Here is a 22,287-nt window from a genome sequence, read left to right as displayed (position 1 = left end):
TTGTAGTATAATTTCAAGTCAGGAATTGTAATGCCTCCTGCCTTGTCTTTATTACCCAGGACTGCCTTTGCTATTCTAGGTCTTTTCTGGTTCCAAATAAGTTTTAGGAATGATTTCTCTAACTCTGTGAAGTATGTTGGTGGTAATCTGATAGGGATTACATTAAATCTGTACAGCAATTTTGGGAGTATGGCCATCTTCACAAGAGTCTACTTGTCTTAAAGCCAACATTTGCCAGAAACACCCTCAGACATGCCCAGACATAAGGCCTCAGTGGAGGCTTGGTTTGGATATCACTTGTGGTCTCAAATGTATATGGGTGGGGATCTGCTGCAGGATAGTGATGTGGAAGGTGGTACACAGCCTGTCAGGGGCAGGGCCTAAAGGGAGGTCCTTAGTTCCACTGCAGTGCTACCCAATGGAACCCTTGTCAATTTTGACAAGAGTATTGTTATAGGAGACTGAGTCAAGCCCCAGCACATCTTTTTTAAAAAAATCTTTTATTAATTTTAATGAAGAAAAAAAGATAAAATAGCAATGAAACAGTTTCAAAGCAGGTTAGTAGGACAGTTACAATAATTAATACATTGCATATTGTTGTCTTCATAGTAGTTATTCTTAGGACAAGATGTAGACATGATATCTTGTCTAAACAATATTAGTACAAGCCTTTTTTCTCATTGAACTAAGAGAAAGTAGCTCTATATCCCAGTGCAGCTATGACTTCTGAATTTAATACCTCATCCTTCCTCTTGCCATTTTATTTCATTTGCCATGAGTCCTTCATCAATGGCCAAACCAGTGGTGGTGCCCAATCCTGGACTTTATTCTTGAGATCTTGAAAAAAAGAAAATCCTGGACTTTAAACCTCTAGAACTTTAAATTTATTATCTAAATAAACCAGAAATTTACATACAAAAATAAACTTCTTATCTTTATAAAGTTAGCCTGCCTTAGGTATTTTGTGATAAGAGCACAAAGCAGACTAACAAAAGCCAGCTGTCTGCCCATGTTTTTGACTGGTGAAGTTGCCAAAATTCACCACTACATCCGCCTCCAAGCCCAGGCATGGCTTGTGAAGCAAGGCTCCAAGTCAAGCCTACTAGTTGAGCTATAAGTAAATTAGGAAATGAACCTATTTGTCTTCTGTGATCATACCTGAACTCCTTTGACAAGTGGGGAGTGTAAGAGAAGAAAGGACATATTTCAAAGTCAGTCAATGTAGTAAGTGGTAGGTGCAAGAGTCAGGTCTCTAGAACCCACCTCTGGCCACTTCCCATCGCTCTCTGAGGGCTCTGGGCTCGCTTCCCCCATGTGATGTGTTCTTTGTCCTTATACTTCTGCATGCTCCATCCAACCAAACCCTAAAGATTGTAGTGTTTATTTTAGTGAACGCATAAATCTGGTCTCTAAAGGATGAACATTAATAAAATATGCGCTCTAACTCTATGTAACAAGGAAAATATAGAATACATTTTCTATTCCCATTGATCCTCGGGCCACTGGCAATCCACCAACAATTGATTTAGCCATTTGATTAGTTTGGGGGGGAAACATTATATTTTAATGGGGTATATATAATTCTAAGTTACTGCTTTGAAGTTGAACCAAATATTAAAATTACCTCTTTTTATGGATGCTGCATAGCTATGAAGCTCTATAATTGCAGCCCGGGCTTTTGTAAGTGATTTGAACCAGGAAGGAAATTTCTGCAAAGCTTTACACACAGGCCAGCCAGCATCTTTGACACCTTGTGTGTGACCGACCCTTCACGGCCACAACTCAACAGACACACATCTGGACTGCTTCCCTTCAGATCAGCCCCAAATTCATCATTTGCCTCCATCCCTTCTGCCAGCCTCCAAGTCCAAGTCATCAATTGACAGGATTTTGAGGGTAGGGCTTTATTTTTACATACACATCCCTCCCGAGCTCCTGTATGTATTCATCTCCCAGCAGCCAGAGATTCCTGTAACAATGAAAATCCCACCAGGGCCGGATGTGGTGGCTCATGCCTGTAATCCCCAGGCTCTGGGAAGCTGAGCAGGAGGATCACAAGTTTGAGTTCTCCGTGGGCAGTGTGAAAAGACCCTGCCTCAGAATTGAGAAAGAGCGGGGGATATAGCTCAGTATAAAGGTCCTGGTTTCAATCTCAGTATCAGAAAACAAAAAGAAAAAGAAAAAAAAAGAGCAAGAAAACCACACCGGTCATATTGTGCCCAAGCCTTTGCTTAAAACCCCTTGTTGGTATACTATGACTAGAAAGGAGAGCTTTAAATTGTAAACAAAATTTTTTCGGAGCCTGGTCTCATCTGTGGCTACTTTTGTGCTACAAGAGGAGAGTTGAACACTGGAGTCAGGCAATGGGGACTTTATACCTGGGAGGTGGAAATCATTTATTGTATGGCTTCTTCCAGTTACACTGCCTTCTGGCTATCAACCCATCATGCCTCTGGGGCTGGCCCTGGCCCTCCTTGACATTATACCTACTTACTTTGCTCCAGCTGTATAATTGGTCTTCCTGTCCCTCTAGCACCCAAAGCTCTGGCTGCCACTGGACTTGGGACTTTGTTGATCCTTCTCTCCAAAAGGCCTAACCACCAGATAGTGCTGGCTCCTTCCTTTTGTAAACATGGCCCAATGTAAACATCATGCCCTGAGTGGCTCTCCTAGCCCATTTAAGGGTACCTGGTTAGGCCAGTCTCTCACATGGTGCTCTGTAATTTTCATCATAGCTAGCTGGATGTGGGATTTGTCTTCTGAGTCAGGAGACATTTGCGTGGGAGAACAGTTGCTGTTAGCGACTGGAGCAGGGAGGAGACGTAGCAGAAGTCAGGTGGGGGCTTTGTCCACTGTGTTGCTTTCTTTTTGTTCACTGTCTTTCTCCCTCATGGCTGAACCTGGATCTGCTATAGCCCAGGACACTGTCTGGGTCCTCAGCTCAGTTCCGCAGAAGAGTTCTGCCCCCATCCCTCACCACCACCCAGTAACTGGTGCTGGCAGATCACTCCTGATGGCTAGCTCTCCACACAGATGGTGCATTCACTGACTCTGTGACTCAGGTGCTGGGGTCTGGGGTCTATGGGAGCCCATTTTACAGATGAAGCAGCTGAGGGTCATCATGGTGACAGTTATTTCCAGAGGAGCTGGAGCTCAGGATTTAAAGCAATGTTTCCAGTGCCTCTTGGCTTACTGCCTGCCTGTGAGTTTTCAGTTTCCATCCTGATAGTCTACGCATCTATACTGGTATCAGAGATCTTCCAGGGAAAAGACAAGGGGCCTTCGGAGCAAGGCTGGAGCCAGCCAGGGATCAGTTTCACTCCTTACAGCCTCAAATGCAGGTGGTGGCAAAGCAGCACAAAAGTGTGCAGTCCGACAACCCCATTTCTTTTCTGCCTCAGGCTGGAAGATGGCAGGCTCTTAATCCAACAACCCTTCCAAGCCTTGGGGCCTCTGCTTACAGGTCCAATCTGCTGGGGGTGGGGTGGGTCAGGAAAGAAACTGAGGCACAAGGATACACACAAACAGTCTGCAGGGAAGGAATGTGTTACCCTCCCATGGCCACCTTCCCTCTGAAACACTGAGCGCTGATTCCTCAACTAGCTTACAGCTCCAGCCCTGGGTCCTTTCCTTGGGCCCCAGGGGATGTGCCAGAACATGTGTCCTGCTGTAGTGGGACCACCCAAGGGTCAAAAGGACCTTGAGAGATGCTTTCTTCCCCAGTGAGTTCTACTTAAGGGCAGAGGTGAGGAGGAGGCCACACCAGGCCTGGTTTGCACTCTGCAGGGTGTAGCACTTGCTTTGCCCCTTCCAAAGTCCCCTTGAGGCCTGCCCTGCCCTGCACCCCAAAATCTGGCCCTAACAGGTTGGCTTTTATCCTCATTCAGAGACTTATTGTATCGGCTAAGCAACATCAAAAGGGCCCTGTCGTTACATATTCTGTGTCTGAGAGGAAAGCAGCAGCCCCTTGCTTTATTAACGTGGCAAATGTTGACTCTTGTAATGAAAAATGCACAAAGGCCAGGCAATTTTTGATGAATAGGTAATAGGAACCCCAAGTGGAGAGAATTAATTTCTCCCCAGTGCCTCAGTCACACATAGGTGGAGTCCCTGCGTGGCACCACCCTGCCCATACAGGCCCATGTGAACCCAGGGGCTTAGATTCCAGACATGGACACAGTCACGGGAGCCTGTCTGACGTGAAGAAGGTTCCAGAAGCTTCTCTTGATTCCTGTGGATTTCACAACAGCAGTATTTATCACTCACTGCAACCATTAAGTTTTCAAAACCTCAGGAGTGACTTGTCTGAGTCTGGGCAGCTCTTAGCAGCCACCATCCCACTGGAGCCCTATGGCCTGGGTATGACCACTATCTCTGTTATGCTTCTCTCCATGCCAGGATAAAATGTGTGACACCCCAAATGAAGGAAGGAGAGGTTCATTTAGCTCACACTTAGTGGAGGTCTCAGTCCATACTCAGCTGGTTCCAAGGCAGAGTGGCACATGGCACAGAGCAACTATTCATGTCAGTGGCAAAGAGCAAAGGGCAAAGGGAGGGGAAGCAGCTTCCCTAGCTAGCCAGCCTCTTTCCCCTCCTTACATTGTAATGCAGCTTACCTGCCTCAGGGCAGGGGCAGCACCCACACTCACAATAATCAATCACAAGCTCCAGAAGCCGCCCAATGACTGCCAGAGACTTTGGGGAAGACACCTAGACATAAGCCGTACCAACTACCCTCCTTCAACCTGAATGAAAACTTCTGAGCCACTGTAATACCCCAGCCCACAATGAACCCTCAGAGTGGAGACCTGGAAGCCAGTCTCAGAGGAGCAGCTGAGGGACAGTCAAGAGACAGTCAAGGGAACTTTGCCTTGATGTTCCCATTTGCAAGCTTACAATGTTTCCCTGCACAGAGGTGGTGATGAGTGGAAGTCGCCATGATGGCCTTTCTTCCTTAATTCTAGGTGGAATTAGTACTGAGCACCATGAATTCTGAAAAGACTGGTGGGCATAGAAAGATTGGCCATGCCCAGCTGGCTGAGCCCATCTCCAGTGACTGCCTAGCCGTACTATCCAGAGACTCGATAGTGTCAGGGCTCCGGGCCTGTTCCTACTGGTGTCCTCCAGTCTTTTCCTCATGATGGCAAGATTCTAAAGCAGTCGGGATTCTTTCCTTTAAGCTCCCATCTGCCCAGTGGAATGATGCTGGTAATGGAATGAAAGTGACCTTTGGAGAGGAAAGTTATTTTCTCTACTCACCCAAGACTTTTTTGTTTCAGAAAGCCAAGAGGAGGTTTCTAGGGTGTGGCTTGATGGCCAACACTAAGACACAGCACTCCTCCATTCTCTAGGACACCAACTGGATGTCCTTCTTTCCATTCTACACTGATAGCAACTGCCTGGGCCAGCATCAGGTCTGCCAGTTGAAGGGCTTGGTCCTTCAACTCTGCTCCTGCTTCACATGTCCAATTAAAGCCCAGCTTTCTGCTTGTACTTTAGCCTTGCGTGCTATACACTGGGGTGCCTCTGGTCTCCTCTGAAAGCCCTGTCCTAAACTGCTTCATGAATATAGACTTAGGTGGGATCAAAAAGGTCTCCTTATGAATAACAAAGACTCATCAAGGTGCAGTAGAACAAGCTTTCAGCCCCAGGGCTCTGGGAGGCTAAGGCAAGAAGTCTGTAAGTTTGCCTGGGCAACTTAATGTCTTAGTGAGACCCTGTCTCAAAATTGAAAAAATTAAAAAAGGCTAAGATATATAACTCAGTGTGAAGGCCCTGGGTTCAATTCTCAGTATTAGAAAACAAAACAAAACAAAACAAAACAAAAAAAATATTTTCCTATCATCCAGGAAACCAAGTTTAGGAGTCCTGAACCAGGCACTGGGAGAAAAAAAAAATATTCTTTTTTCCCTTCTCACACAGAGCAGAGTGGATAAGCACAAATGAGAAGCAGAGTCCACAGGGTCAGCATGGCACACTCCCGGAGAATGGAGCAACATCAAAGGCCCAGCTGCTGAGGGTACTAATACCTGCTGTTTGCTGGACATCCACTTGTCAGGTGTTCTGCTGGACACCTCATGTGCATTTGTTCTCAGAGACCTATGAGGCAGAAAGTGTGACCTGGAGATGAAAGATCTAAGTCTCAGACAGCATACATTGTGGAGGGCTAGTGAGAGGCAAAACCGAGACAAAGCCACTGGTGGGCTCATGTCAGGAGCCTGGTGTGACTGCAATGCAGACAGATGAGGCCAGTGACTGTGTGATTCAGCCCCAGGACATGGCCATAGCAGCTAGGCCAAGACCTAGGAGATTCTGGGACATCCCTCATGCCTTCCTGCCTGGCCTTCCTGCTGTCCTCATGACACCTGGAGCCCTGGGCTGCAACCGCCTTTCTCAATCCTTTTGGAGGGACAGCACCTCTCACTCAGCATGAGGAGTTTAGGAAGGGACTCAGTGTACCTAATCATGGGCACAGGTCTCTAGGTAGGTCTGTGAGCCTGAGCCACCAGGCAGGTGCAGTGACTAATCCAGGCTAGTGGTGTGGCCCCTTCCCCACATTTGTGCAAGTGCTCTGAGAGAGGGTTCTGTGTCCTCAACAGTCTAGAGACAGCTTGGCTGTCCCTTGAGAGGTCACACCAGTGTATACCAAACCCAAGGAGGAAAACCTTGTGGATAGGTTTAACCCAGCATTTCCTGAACTCAGATGTGCCCAGAACCCTGTAATCTTGTAGAATAGGGACTGTGATAGCACGGGTATCCCAGAGGACACAGCCAAGTGCTGGTAATGAAGGATGCCCTGAGCCAGGTACATGGAGATCTGGCTGTGCGTGACCATGGGCTTTGCCTTTATTCAAAAATGTGCGCTCAGTGAATCCCACTATCTCACTGTACCTCAATTTCTCTCTGAAAGATAGGAAAATATTTTAGTGTATTTTCTATTACTATAACAAAACACCCAAGGCTGGGGGATTTATAAAGAATTGAGGTTTATGTACTTCTGGTTCTATAGGCTGGGAACCCAAGAGCACGGTGCTGGCATTCAGTGAGGACTTTCATGCTGCACCATAAAGTGACACAGGGCATCACATCACAAGACAGAGCAAGCTACCAGCTCAAGTCCTCCTGCTTCTTCTTCCACAGCCGTTAATGCCACCATGGGGTCCCAACCTCAGGAGGCCACCTAATCCTAATTACCCCCAAAAGACTCCCCCAGGCCATCAACATGTGGCTTTGGAAGTTCCACTTCTGACACACATCAACTTCCCCCAGAATAGCACTTTCTGAGAAGCCTGCGTGTGATGTCAGGAACCCAAGTGACCAATTTTTGTTTAGTCATGTATTTGTTTGAATGTGTACTTAGAAAAAATATGCCAAGCACATAATATCTGTGATTTTACAGATAAAATAAAATTATATTTTAAAGTAAATGTCACTGAGTAGAAACAGAGCGTTTATTTAGAGAAAAGCATCCATGTAACTAATGCAGTAATCTGGACACTGCAGTAATGTGTAAATGCCTCAGCGCTAGGAGGCTGCTGCCCTCAACAAACTCTAGAACTCTCCTCACTCTCTATTCCTGTGGACGTTCACTGGTTCACTAGCAGGTATGCGTGGGACCCTTTCCTTTTGCTGAGCCTCACAGTTTCTCCTCCACCTCCCCCTGGGAGCACTTCCAAAAGACCTCTTCTGTGAGGGCAGTGGTGTGGGGGCCCAGCGGGGTGGGAGCTCTGGGCCAGAGCCAGGCAGGTGGGGCCCTTGCCTTGCTGCCACTTCCTACCTGGCCCTCACTTTGTGTCTGCATCTGCAAAATTCACACAATTATAACCTGCCTTCTAGGGTTACAACAACATTCCAAGAGTCTGCTCATGACAGTTCCACACACTGTGAAAGGTGAGGCAGTGTGGAGCTTCATATACTTGCTCTATTTAAGACTTTAAAGTCACTCTGAGGCTGGTGACTATGTCCACACTTCCACTGAAGGGCTTATTCCTGTGCCTCGCTGGGGCAGGGCCTGGAAAGGGCAGGGCTGGTTTCCTGGAAAGCTTGCATCTCTTTGGGGGTCCTGATCCTGCATAGAGGAGCAGCTCCATGTGCTCCCTCTTCATGTGACAGAGACCAGGACCTTGATCGGTTCTTCTCCCCACATCTCAGCACTCCAGAGGATGGACCTGCAGCTGATGGGTCAACGTCTTCAATGTTTCCCTGACTGGTGGTGGTCATGCAGTTGGGATGGAGAGATGGCTGGTGAGGCAGCAAAGGAAAGAATGAAGGAAGTAGTGCTGGCTTGTAAAAATTATCATTATAATATTTAATATTTACTGAATGGACACTACATGCTGGGTACTTTGTACTGCTATCTAATTCTTTGTGTGGTTTATAACAGCTCTATACTTTGGTACTCTATAGGTGAAGGAAAAGGTCTTTAGTAGATAAAATAATTAGCTAGAAAGACTGCACAGAAAGTGGATGTCTTAGTTGGTTACTGGAAGATAACTTCAATACTCTAGGGCTTGCTTACAGCTCAGCTAATGCAGTAGGATTCAGCTGGGCTTGGGTCCAGCATTTGGATCAAGTTCGACCCATGTGCACCTCTTTCTGAGGTCAGTAGTTTCTCTAAGTGTGTTCCCATGACAGAGATAGAGAAGAAAAGGTAGCCCGACCAGGCAAGCACATTTCAAGCCTCTGCTTGAGTGACCATGACATTTTGTTGGCCAACACAAGTCATACAGCTAGGCCCAGCATTATAGGCAAGAGGGCTACATCCTGTCCATAAAGATGGTAGTAGGAATACTTGCCAGGATCGAAGGCCTCAGCTACCACAATGATAAAACCAGGATTCAAATTCCGATTGTGCTCATAACTTACCCCCATATTCATTGCCAGGTCCTACCCAGTGGGCAGTGACCGTGGCATGGCACAGTTCGTGCTGCCAGTCCCAACTCACAGCATGCGCTCGGGGCTGGGCATACTCTCAGCCCTGAACCCTTCAACTGGACCTGTTCCTCCACTGTGGCCAGCTGCAGGCAACCTGTGGTGGATGACCCTACCACTCGCTAGCCTCTCCTGTCCCGCTTCGGTTCCTACCTAGGTGGAGCCCAAGCGTCATACAGATTTTGCACCGCTCCCCCAGAAGTAGACTTCCCTGGTGTGTCGCAGCAAGTTGGTAGGTATGGTTGTGCCAGATGTGCACAGAAGCACCTGGCTGAGGAAGGGCTGAAATGCAGCCCGCTCATTGCATATCAAGCTACACACTCTGGTTGGGACTCTGTTTGCCCAGAGGAGAAAGCACCTTCTCTTTATCCAAGCACCACTGGCTAGCCAAGCTATGTCATAGCTATGTTCAGTGGGCTGGGGTGACATTTGACACTGCTCACCAAAATGCTATGTAAGGTAGGGTCAGCCAAAATGCACCAGGGTTTCATAAGACTTGGCTTCAAGTCCTGGTTTGTAGGAGGCCTGAGACCTAGAAAAAGCAGCATTCCCTGGCTCAACTACCTCAGTTTCCTTGAAAGGCTTTCTAACCCTCACCATGGAGCTGGGTGTGTGCTATGGGATCCTTGGCCTGCAACAGCAGAGGAAAAGGGAGACCCTCAGCCACTCTTACTTGAAGATAAAGCCCAACCACAAGGCAGTGAAATTGTTTTCCTGACCTAAGAATGATATTTGGTTTAGACCCACTCTCAGAGAACTCAGATGCAAGAGCAGGGCACCAGTCGGGGTGACACATGCTCTTGGGAGGCCGAGGCAGGAGGGTTGTTGTGAGTTTAAAACTAGCCTGAGCTACACAGTGAGCTCAAGGCCAGCTTAGCTGCATAGGGAGACCCTGTCTCAAAAAGAAAGAGAAAAAGAGCAGGGATGGAGGTAGGGTTGAGTCTTGGGTGGGGGGGCGTGAGGATAAAGTAAGGTTTGTTTTCTAGGAAGCCTGGGTGATGCTTCGTGCCCCCTGGGGCTGCTGCTGCTGGAGATAATTCAAGAACATTATTTATTCATTACCAGAGTTTTTGGGCTCTGAATTCAAAGGTTTGATTTCCCTCCTTGTCTAGCACACACTCTCCTTCTCTCTTATGCTCTTCTTAATATTTGTTACAGCTGCGTTTTTCAAGCCACTTACTATCTGGAGGGTAAGTGGAGTGACACAGCTCATAATGCACAAATAAATGGGAATGAAGCTCGTCAGCTCAAGTGGAATGAATTACTGTCCTGGCGAAAGGCAGTGATGCATAGCAGCTGCCCAGGGAGGCAGGGAGGGCACAGAAAGGTACCATGCCGAGTGGCCGCAATAACACTTACGATGATTTATCAAAGAGCACTTGAAAGAGCCTTGGAGGCGTTAAATAGGCATGAAAAGAGGCTTCGAGGCACGAGGCACTCGGGCCCTGGCAGAGCAGAGCGATTAGCAGGCTCACAAGCCTGACCTGTGTGTCACTTCCTTCCGGAGGAGAGAGGGGAAATCTTCAAAGGCACTCCAGAGAGATGGCCAAGTGGCAGCAGGTCCTGTGGCGGAGACCTGGAGCCAAGACGCTTCCTGGGGTGAGGTAAGCAAGCTGGCAGCTTCCGGACCCAAGAGACAGTGGAGTGGGGGCACAGACAGAGAATTTAGTAGTGTTCATGCTAAGAGAGGTGGGGACAGGTGGGGACAGTGAGGGGACCTGGCCAAGGATACCCCTCCAAATGGCCACAGCAGAACTCCAGGCTGTTCATTGGGACAACACAGTGCTCACCCAGAAAAGTCTCCTTGAACCAAGTTTTCTCCCCCGCTTTGCTCAGCAGAGAGACTAAAAGAGCTCTATTAAAGATGACAAGTGTAGAATAAGCAATGTCTCATCTTAACATGGTTTTTAAAATAAGAATTCCAGTAGAGTGCGGTCACAGCATGCCAAGATACTCACCAGCCTGTGAGGCTGAGGCAGGTGAATCACAAGTTCCAGCCCAAGCTGAACAACACAGTGACTTGGTAAAGAAAAGATCCTGAAAAAAAAAAAAAAAAGCGAAGTGCTAGGCATGGAACTCAAGGGAGGGTAAGGGCAAAGCTGTAATCCCCTGTTCTGCTTCCCAGCTCCTCTAGGGAAGGATATGTCAAAGTAGGCTCCTCAGACACTGAATAATCTTTCTGAATGGAAGGAAAATTTATCATGTGTGTCCTGAAATGTTGTCAACGTCCTTGGTCTCCACCAATCAGATGCCAGTAGCTCCTGCCCCCACCATAGTCATGACCATCAGTGTTTCCAGACATTGTTGAATATGAAAAGCCTGGACTCGTTTTGTTTTGTAAACTGTAGATTTTGACTCTCTGTAGTGCCTCTGACCTACCTGAATCCTGAATGTTATGGTTCTGCTGACCCCCTCCTCCTCACTTGATATGGGTGGAATGAGCACACTTTCCCTTTACATGTTGTAGCCCTGTCTTCAAATCCCTCTGGATGTGACCTAATTTGCAGAGAGTGCTTACACAGGTCATCAAGTTAACATGACGTCATGAGAGTAGACCCTAAGCCAGCATGACTTGTGTCCTTACAAAAAGGGGAAATATAGAAACAGGGCCAGGCATGCATGCAGGTCAAGTGCCAGTTGAAGATGACGGCAAAGATGGGAACACCGAAGCTTGGCAGCAAACCGCCAGATGCTGTCAGGAGGAACTGAGCCAGTCAAGACCATGCCCTGTGACTACCCACTGACACAGCTGTGACATAATGATATCCTATTGTTTAAGCTGCCTAGTCTGTGGAACTTTCTTCTAGCCATGCTGAATAATTAAATACACCACTGGTCATTTTTTTTCTCACTTTTGCATTTTAGGTTAATTACATGTACATTCTCTTCTATTCCCATAACTCACAAGATTCTTTAGTTATCTGACATGAGCTAAATACTCCCATACTGTCATTTTTATTATGACTTCTCACTCAGGATTTCTCAGATTCATCTCCAGGTTGGCTGGATTTCATTATTTAAGGGCTTCTTCCATGTTGTTCTTTCCCAAGAAAGATCTGCTGGTCCTATCTAACGTGTAACCTTGGGGATATGTGCCCGCTTTATACTGAAGGGTTATGTGACTCAGGATAAGGCTAAGAGGCCTACATTTTCTTATCAGAACACAAGAACATTGCTCCATTGTGCAGCAAATTGGAAATTGCCATGGATAAGTTTGAGACCAGCCCGGGCTTTCCTCTTGTTCTTGGCTTTCTTCCCCCAGTGCCCATCAAGCTATGCTCCCATGTGTTCACAGGATTCCTTTTGTTTGTTTTCTTTGATCTTTTTCTTGGAAGCTTAAGGGCCTCAGCAATACAGGTCTTATATCTATATAATTTTTCTTATGTCCATAAATATACAACTTAAGTCTTCATTTCACAGATGTTTTCTTCACTATTTGGGGGTACTTATTTCTGTTTTATATGCTCTGTTCTTTTTCCCCCCAAACCAGCCATGTATGTACATGTTTTACTTTTTCCATGTCTATCATCTTCTCTCATTTTTATAGTAATATTTCATATTCTCTGGCACTTTAAAATTACTTTTATGGCTTTCTCTAATCTCCTTGTCAGATCCTTGGCTGAATTTCCAGCCATGTTTATTGTTGTTACTGCTTTCCTTTAGGTTAGCATTTGATCCTGTAAAGCTTCTGCTTTATCATCCATTTCTTTCCTGAGCTTAGTTAACTTATTTTGCAATAGCAACATTCTTTTTAGGGAAAGGCCATGTCACCAGCCACTTCTTGGAGTCTATGGATAACCGCTGGTCCAACTGTTACTCTATCACGCTGGGTAATTCTTGTGTTGTGTACTCCTCAGCTGCTTTTGCTTACATTTGTTACTCTTCAGTTATTTTTCAGTGTGAAACAGGCTCATAGAAACTCCTCTGACTATTCTTCTTTAGGTAGGGACAGCTGTTCTCTAGGGACGGCATGGGTGGCGTGACGAGGGATCAGAGAGTACACTGAAGAAGGTCCCACTTCATTCAGAGCTGTGCTTTGGGTACTAACTCCACCGCCTCTTCATGTGGATGCTCAGTTTAGCGTGAGGGAGAAGCCAGTAGCTCTCTGTCCCAGGGCTCTGGGATGAATTCAGAGGCCACCTTGTAGCCTTTTCCTTACTTCTTCTCCCAGTTTTACCTGTTGGGGAGTTCTGAGTCTAAATAGGAAGAAAGAGTCATCTTTCCTATTGATCTCTCTCCTCTTAGGCTCATGCAGACCTGCGCATTGCAGCATCCATTTCTGTTGGGGTGCCCCTTCCCATTGTTGGATTTCCTAGTCAAGACGGTAGTCTGTCAGAGGTTGGCTTTTTTCCAGGAAAAACAAGTCCTTCCTGAAGTCTCATGAAGAACATACCTGTTCTGTCCATCTGCTCTGCTGTATGTTAGACATAGGAGATGAAGCAAACAGAGCAACATCAAAGCCTATTACCATGTTTGCTTTTGGGTGTTATTTTATGCAGATTTTAAGTGAGACAAGGCTAGAAAAATGATTTTATTAACTTTAACTGGAAATTGTGTTTATTTAAAATAGTATTATTGTAACATTTAACTTTGTTTGTAAAAGAATTATGTTCACTTTTCAACGTGTATTAAATGAAAAAAGCGTAAATAAATCTGCAGTTCTGTCATGTAGGAAATCTTCTGGTAACATTTCCCTTCAAGTTCTATGGAAAGAACCAGAGAGGTCAGCAGGAGGGCTAAGAAGATGCTCAAGAAGGGTCTCCTTATTGTCACATGGTATGGGACAAATAGGGCTTGTTATGTTTTCCAGTGTGGCAAATAAGAATAGTTTAGAATAAGAAAAAGAAAAAAAATGCCCAGCACTTTGCTAATCCCTCTACAAATATTAAACAAATTAATCCTCACAAAACAATCCTATGAAGTGTACCCTGTGACTGTCATCCATGGTTACAGAAGTGTCCTGGTTGTGAAGTGACAGACATAGCTAGGAAGTGATAGCACAAAGCTTGGAACCATTCAGTTAATCATTCCTCTGTCTGCCTCCAAAGCCCTTGGTGTAACTCTTGCTCACAGTAGGTGCCAATTATTCACTGGATTTCACTGAGGGTTGAATTATTTCTTCACTAGGAAGAGTGAGAGGTGAGGCTTTTTAAGGATTACATTCTTCATCACTAGGATGGCTGCATAGAAAAGAAACACTAAAGAAGTAACAAGTGCTAGTTAGGATGTGGAGAGAATGGAGCCCTTGCACATTGTGGTGGGAAGCAAAGGGCTGCAGCTGCTGTGGAAAATGGTATGGGGAGTCCTCACAGAACTAAACATATCATCACCCATACATGGAACAATCCCATACCTGGGGAAACACAAAAGACTGAAGATAGAGTCTCAAAGAAGTACCTATATACTGTGTTTCCAGTGGCATTCTTTTCTGTAGTGTAAAGACATAGATAACGGAACTATCCATCAGTTGATGAATGACTAAACAAAATACAGCATAGGCATATGATATCATATTGTCAATCTAAAAAGGAAGGGCACTGTGACACATGGCACCATATGGATGAACCTCAAGAATTATGTTAAACCTGCCACCACAGCAACCATGAAGGAACAGCAGCCATGGCCCTCCGCTATCCCATGGCCATGGGTCTCAGCAAGGGTCGCAAGGTGACTAAGAAAGTGAGCAAACTGAGGCACAGCTGCCATCGTGGATGCCTCACCAAACACACGAAGTTCATGCAGGACATGATCCGGGAGGTGTGTGGCTTTGCCCCATACAAGTGGTGTGTCATGGAGCTGCTCAAGGTCTCCAAGGACAAACACACCCTCAAGTTCATCAAGCAAAGGATGGGGATGCATATCTGTGCCAAGAGGAGGAGCGAGGAGCTGAGCAACGTGCTGGCTGCCATGAGGAAGGCAGCTGCCAAGAAGGACTGAGCCCCTCTGGAATAAAGCTTTGCAGAAAGTTAAAAGAAAAAAAAAAGAATTATGTTAAATATGCTAGTAAGAAAAAGACAAACACTATGATTTCATACCTGTGAGGCATCTCTAGTAGTCTAGTCAAATTCATACACAGGAAGTGAAATGAATGGCAGCTTCCAGGAGCTAGAGGGGGATGGAATGTGGAGTTGGGAGCGAGTTGGGACAGTACCGGTTTTGCAGATGCTCTGTGGAAGGATGCTGGAGACAATTGCCAAACAGTGTGAGCGGACTCAGTGCCACTGAACTATGGACCTAAAATTGCTGAAGACAATGCTTTTTAATATCACCTATATTTAGCATGTTCTTAAAAATGTTAAACAAAAGATTGATAAGGAGCGAGAGAACTGAAGTCAAGAAAAAAAAAGGTGTCACAGGGCTGGAAAAAGAGTCCTGGGCTCAAGGCAGCTTGTGTACCTGCAGTGATTTGGGCCTGAAGTAGTTGCAGGAAAAGTGTTCAATTCTTTCTTGCTCTCCTGGGCACTTCCAGGATGAATACAGAGTCCAGACAGATGACTCTGGATGCACCAGGCAACAAAATCAGACAGAACATGATCAAGAGGCCCCAAAGGAGGAGAAGCAGTTTTTCAGAGACCAAAATGCCCTTTGGCTGGAATTTAGCCTGCTGATGGCTGAAGGAGGGGGATGACTCAAGTTGATAGATTCATAATTCAATGAGTTTCCAGAGGCTTCCTGGGCACTCTATGGTCCATTGCAATAGTTGTGCGCAAGGTTCCTGGTCATCCACCCCAAAGACACCTTCAACTGAGTTTGATGTTGCTTCATGATGTATCAGGATGGCTTCTAATATCTACCAACCATTTTCAAACTGCTCATTTAAGCATAAAGAGGGGGTCGGGGAGATGGCTCAGTGGATTAAGTGCTTCCTTGGCAAGCGCCAGGGCCTGAGTTCAATCCCTGGTTCTGCAAAAAAAAAAAAAAAAAGAAAGAAAAAGAAAAAAAAAAGCATAAGGAATTCTTGCATTCATTGACTCAATCACTGAAGTGTAGACATAAAAGAGGATACAAAAGAACCTAACAATAAAAGGGGATACAGATGAATGTCCATTTTGTATCTGTGTATTCAAAGTGGTTAGAATAGATATGTAGTTACATTCTCTTAATGAACACAGGGATTTGTTCTAATGGTGCTTGTAAATAGGATATCATGTCCGCATCTTGTACAGCAATTAAGCACTAGGAAGAATGTATGCAATGTGTTAATTATTGTAACTGTCCTACCAATTTGGTTTGAAACTATCTCATTGCTATTTGTTTCTCAATAAAATTATGAAAAAAGAAACAAAACAAAACAAAAAAAAAAACCAAAAGAGCCCTTAGCCACCTCCAGAACTTGTGTAGACATAGCCCTATTCCTGCAGAATTGAACACTACATTAGGAGGCTTAGCTACTGGTGAAGTGAAGAAATCTAAACTTCAGACGATCATTCTGATGGTTCCCCCTCTCATGCCCCACTGGCATTCTCTACTATTTGACTTTCTTGCCCTCCACTCTAGGGGTCAGGCAGCAGCAGCTTCCTCTGTATTTTCCCCTAGGTTTTCAGTGAAACGAGGACTGGCCAGGGGTCTTGGATGGCTCGGGCCATCTGGCCTCCCAACAGTGACTACAGGCTTCTGGAACCCAGAGTTCGCCCAACCACTCAGCTGCATGGCTGATCTTACCTCCCGCTGTGTAGAGAATGGCAGCCCCTGATCCGAGCTTCCTTTTCCTCCCTCAGTGCCCCAGCTTCCGGGCTCTGCGCATTCTCACAGCACCTGTGCAGGCTGATGAACTATTCTTTTGTGCCACACTAGATACTCATTATTTCTATCATTTTGAGGTGGCACCTTTAAAAATACCTCAACATAAATCAAATTTGTCATGATTGTTGACCAGGAATAATCCTGACATGATTGGTATCATTACTTAGAAGAAATTCTCAACCATAACCATGTAGCCTTCTTGTAAGGAAACAGAGATGCCAAACCAGAACTCTGAGCTCAGAAAGTTGGTTTCTGCATACGAGGAAGGTTCCCAAATACCTTTGTCAATTTATTTTGTTTATATATCTCTTTATTGTGTGTGCATATGAATGATCTAGATCTGTGTTTACGTAAGTGTAAAGGAGAGCTTTCATTAAGTGTGAAATAAAAATTCTAAGTGATTAAAGAAACATTGTATGTACTTTACTCAGCAATGCCTTTTAACTTTCTTACTACATAAAATAATGATGCATTTACAGTTGACAGTGTCAATAAAATTCAATGAAATGCAGTAGTAAATGTTAAGGCTGTTTGTAATCTCCTCCTCCCCACCCCACCAGCCCACACTGACTGGAAAGCCTCTGCTCAGACTCCAGGATCTGGCTAGAGTGTAATAAAAATTTCTAGAATTGACTTGGATGAACAAGTGGATCCCTCCAAGTGATAAACGCACTACTCAGGATTGGGAGGGGAAATGTGTTTTGGGCATTCAGAAAGTCAATCATTGAGCCAGTGCACAGGAGGAAGTCTAAGTCAATACAGAGATAATTTATTGAAATATTAATTAGCGTTTGTTCTCGCTCTATCCCTTAGAGGAGGTAGGCGGGCTTTGCAATTCTCGGCCTCAGGACTTTTAACAGAGCTGCAAACAGAAGATGCTAAAGTTAAAGTGTCTCCTGATCTACTTGGAAATGGGAAAGTCATTGAATAGCAGGAATGGAAGGCATGGAGGCAGCTGGGGATGCTCAGAGGAGACTTTGATGGCAAGTGGCAAGCCAGTCTGGGGGGAAAGGGATTTATTCCACTGATATGCAACCCAGCAGGCCCAGCCACAAGGCCGGTCCCCATATGGGGGGCTCATAACCAGCTAGGGGCTCTTCTGCTTCAGGACTGCTAGGAGCCTGAAAGACTCGGCAGGATGAGATGGCAGGAGCCTTTGAGCTGAGCCAAGGACTGAATGTCAGCCCCTTTCAGGGAGTAGGTGGAGAAGTCCATCTACCTGTGGCTGCAGATCCCACCAACCATCTGTTGCAGGCTTTGGCTGTCTCTCAGTTAGATTAAGCAAGTGAAAAGCCAAGGGGGGAAATATGCTATTTCTTGCACACTTGTGTTTATAGATTGAGGCTTATACCTTAAGACCCCACCAAAATGATTCCTGTAGTGTGTGGGCAGCTAGAGGACCCATCTCCTGTGCCTCAAGTAGGCAGCAGAAGTCACTGCAGGTCTGAAGCACTGACTGTCATTTTCCCTAGACCCTGCCTTTGGCGTGGGGCAGGCATTTCTGCAGGCTGGAGGCGGCTGTTCTCCAAGTCCCAATGAAGACAGCTTTAATGGGCTTAGAGTCACGTGTCCCTCAAAGGCCAGCCCCCCGATGGCTGTTTGCAAACTCCTCTCCAAAGCAGCTTCCCTTGAAGAGAGTTGCTACACAATCATTACAAATTGATTGCAAAAGAGCTAACAATCATGATTAAATCATTAAATTCTTGTCTACGCTTCAGAGAGCGGTGAGAAAATTAACTTCCCACCAACCTAATTTTTTCCTGAACATGAAATAATGATTTTCTGCCCGTCTAATTACAAAGCCAACATCTGATCAAGCCAGCATCCAGAGGGGATTATCGCATGCACGAGTATTAGACCTCATTACCAGCTTGAGTGCAAAATTATTACATCTTGTAATTGGATGGTGAGATTTATATACAGATCGGCCCGGTTTCTGTAAGATTGTAATTACAAGCTTCGTTGGTTAGCTACTTATCACTCAGCACAGAAGAGAGGAAAATAAGCAACAGAAAAGGCATTTCATTAACCCATAACCCTATCAAGGGAAAGCCACTGTAACACCCATGTCTGCATTAGGGAGAACAGCTAAATTCACAGATGAAACAATTTATTATACTCTTTGCAAATGGGATTGCATTTTGTTTAACCCCTAATGAACTCTTTGGGTAAAGTGTCTGAACAAACCATTCATTTTATAGACAACTAGGTTCAATACAGTAATTATAAGGGGTAACTGACTGAGATAAATGCTCACCTGCTTAGAGGCAGTTGATTAGAGGCACAACTGCGGGACGCTGGGTGCTGCCACAAAGGGGCCAGGGACTGGGACAGGGTGGGCTTTCCTAGAAGCTGCTGGAGGCAGTGGGATCCCACCTGGCAAATCTACCCCCACTAGCTCGGAGGAACGTCAAGCTTGGCTGCAAAGGGTGAAGTTTAATAAAGCCGCAAGAGCGACAGAGTTTTAACAATTCTAAAGGCACTGGTGTGGAACACGGAAACTTAAATACAGGCTGATGAAGGCTCCTCGCGTGCTCCAGATGCACAACCTAAATTAAATGTTACCTTTTCACGTGTTTATGGCACAACAATGGGCCTCACACAAAGTCAGCTCGGCAGGGTGTGACACAAGTCTGGTGCAGGCCATAGAGGTAATTTTCCTATCTGCTGTTCTTCTGTCTGCTGCCTGCTGCACTTACTCTCTTGTAGGCGGCAGCCAAGTTCCCAGCCAGGTGCAGCCTGGCACCAGCCTGCAGCCTGGGGGATTCTGTGGCTCCTCAAAGGTCCAGGACCTGCAACTGTTAGTGTACACGAATAAAGCTTTATTAGAACACAGCCACATTCTCTGGTTTTGTCTCTGTTGTTTTTTGGCTACAAACACAGATCTGAAAAACCAAAGAATATCTCTAGCCTATACTGGAAATGTTTGCTGACCCTGTTTCTGTTCCATTCAGTTGTTTACATATCTATTGGATACATGAACATCAACTGAACACCTACTAAGTGCTAGACCAGGGGCTGGGTCACAGTTCCTGCCCACTAGGACGTGACAGCCTGCTGGGAGAACAGACCTGGACAGTGGGTCAGGGGATTCTGAACAACTAATCATCTATTTCTGCTTTGTCTGGCAATAGCATCCTTGTTTTCCCCTGGGGCTCAGGTCTCACTTTGACCCACTCCATGTCACCTGGCCACCATGACTGGTTAAAGTTGGAAGCATGATCCAATTGGAGCTTCAGGCTGTAATCCAGGGTCTCATGTAGGGACAATGAGACAATTCCTCCTTTAACTGGAGTCAGGCTCAGTTGGCTTAGGTCTGGAACTGCACAAAACATGTTGCTTCCCCCAGGCAGCCTTTGACAAAGCCTCCAGAGAGGACAGTGGAGCTCGATGGTGGGAAGACCAGGCCCTGAGGTCCCTCTGAGCCTTTGAATCACTCTGTTCCCAAGTCAGTCTACTCCTGGTCTTTTCCATTTTATGAGCCAATAAAATACCTGGTTTTGCTTGAACCAATCTACTATAACATCAGAAAGAACATACTTGGCACACAAGCAAACACTGACCAAAGGAGATAGGATAAAGTCAGTGGCAAAAGAGGTTGTGGCCAGTGTGGATAGAAGCACACAGGAGGGCTTGATCTGCACTTCATGGATGAGAGGCTGTTGGACCTGTAATCCGAAGGGTGTTTGGGCTTTGATAGGTAGTTGGGAAACATGGGGTTATTTCAGCCTGAAGGTGAGAGCAAGAGAGTGCAGAGCTGCATCAGGAAGAGTATGAAGGGACCTGAGAAAGAGGGGAGGGAGGAGACTGGGAGCAAATGAACCTCACACCAAGGTCCCCTCACTTATCCTATGAACCAGGGGAGAGCTTGTTCTCAGAAACCCACTTCCTATAGGCTCCTGGGCCTGCTGTGCCAGGAAGCAATGTGAGTCCCTGCCCAGAGCTCTAGCGGGCAGCCTGGAAACCTTCCTCCTGGTATTCACAACTCCATGTGATGCCCAGGAACCTTCCCCTTGGAGAGGAGGGAGAACTCTGTCTTGCAAAGGGGATGGGATGTCTCTTCTGTAGTTAGTCCACATAGGATCGTAACTTTAGTTCTGCCAAGTGCTGTAGTTATGGTTTGCAAAGGAATAGATTTAATATAAGATACATAATATATAGGATTATTTTGTATTATTCACCCAAAGAGTCAAGTGCAGAAGAATGTGATAGATCTGTCCATGTGCTAGAGACCCCAAGAATCCAGCTGAGGGCCTGGATTCCATGGCAATGTCCTGTGTGAGTCCAGTTGAAGACATAGAGCCCATGGCAAGGCTCCCCACAAGTCCACCTGGAGACTTAGAGCCCAGGGCAATGTCTCATGCAAGTCTGTATCAAGATTCTGAGCTGGCAAGGCCCAAAGGGCCATGGTGGAAGCCAGAAAGTCTGTAGCCATGAGATGAAGCTCTGTGCGAGGAGGCTGAGGGACCTGCACTGGATCCAGGAAGTGACACCCAAGGTAAGGCCAGAGCTCCTTCCCAAAGAACCTCAATACAGTGAGGACCCAAGATGCTCTGATGGTAATAGCTGAGTTCATGTCAAGAAGGCCAACAGGACAAGCTTCTCCAGGAGAATCAACAGCACACCATCTTCCCCTCCAGTTCTTTTCACGCTGTCCTTGAGTGGGCCTTCTACACTCAGAACCATGCTGATTCAGTTCAAGTGGGTGTTACATTTATTAATCTACCACACCAGCCAACTCTCCCTCTCCTTCCCCCTCACCATCTCCTGCATGTGCGCGTGTGCATGCGCACGTACACAAGCACACACACACACACACACACACACACACACACACTTGAAGCAAGCTCCCATTTGGGGAGGCCCATGTGACAGAAGACTGGCAGTGTCCCTGACCAACAGTCAGCTAGAAAGAGACCTCCAGCCTCACAACCTGTTATCGTTTGAATGCATTCGCAAAAGTCATGTTTTGGAAAGTTAATACCTAAACTCATATGATAATGATATCAAGGGGCCTTTGGAAGGTAATGAGGATTAGGTGACATCAGAAGGGAGGGGCCCCATGATGGCATTAGAAACTTTAAACCAGGAGGGAAAGTGACCCAAACTAGCACACTTGTGGTGTCACCATGCAATGCACAGAAAAACCATGTGATGATGCAGCAAGAGGCTCTCGCCAGAAGCTGTACAGATGCCCAGGCCATGCTCTGGAACTCCCTTTCTCCAGATCCATGGGTCAAGGCATGGACTCTAGACATCTAGTTACAGCAATAGAAGACAGTCTGAGTCACAGTCCTTCACAAACTGAATTCTGCCAACAATCACATGAACTTAGAAGTGGATCTGCTGACCTTAGCCTGGCTACTGACTTGATTGCAGCCCTATATGAGATCTTGAAGTAACGGATTCAGCTGAGCTGTGCCCAAATTTCTGACCCATAGAAACTGAGAGAAAAATAAACATGTGATGTTTGGTGGTTCTGAGTTTAAAATCATTTGTTATACAATAATAGGTAACTAATACTCTCAAGCATAAAAAATAATAGTTCTTGAAACTTAGTTTTCCTCTAGATAGTACAAGTGAAAAAGGATAATCAGAAGAGAATATATATAT

General features: G+C 45.8%; 1 pseudogene; it reads left to right on the top strand.

The window, feature by feature from the left end:
* The window catches only part of LOC105742939, a 55,657-nt pseudogene that overhangs the window by 21,240 nt on the left and 12,130 nt on the right, over positions 1-22,287 (top strand).

Source organism: Octodon degus, unplaced genomic scaffold (genome assembly GCF_000260255.1).
Source record: "Octodon degus isolate 3935 unplaced genomic scaffold, OctDeg1.0 scaffold00085, whole genome shotgun sequence".
Taxonomy (NCBI): Eukaryota; Metazoa; Chordata; class Mammalia; order Rodentia; family Octodontidae; genus Octodon; species Octodon degus.
Note: the sequence above shows the minus strand (reverse complement) of the source record. Positions and strands in the feature narration are given on the sequence as shown.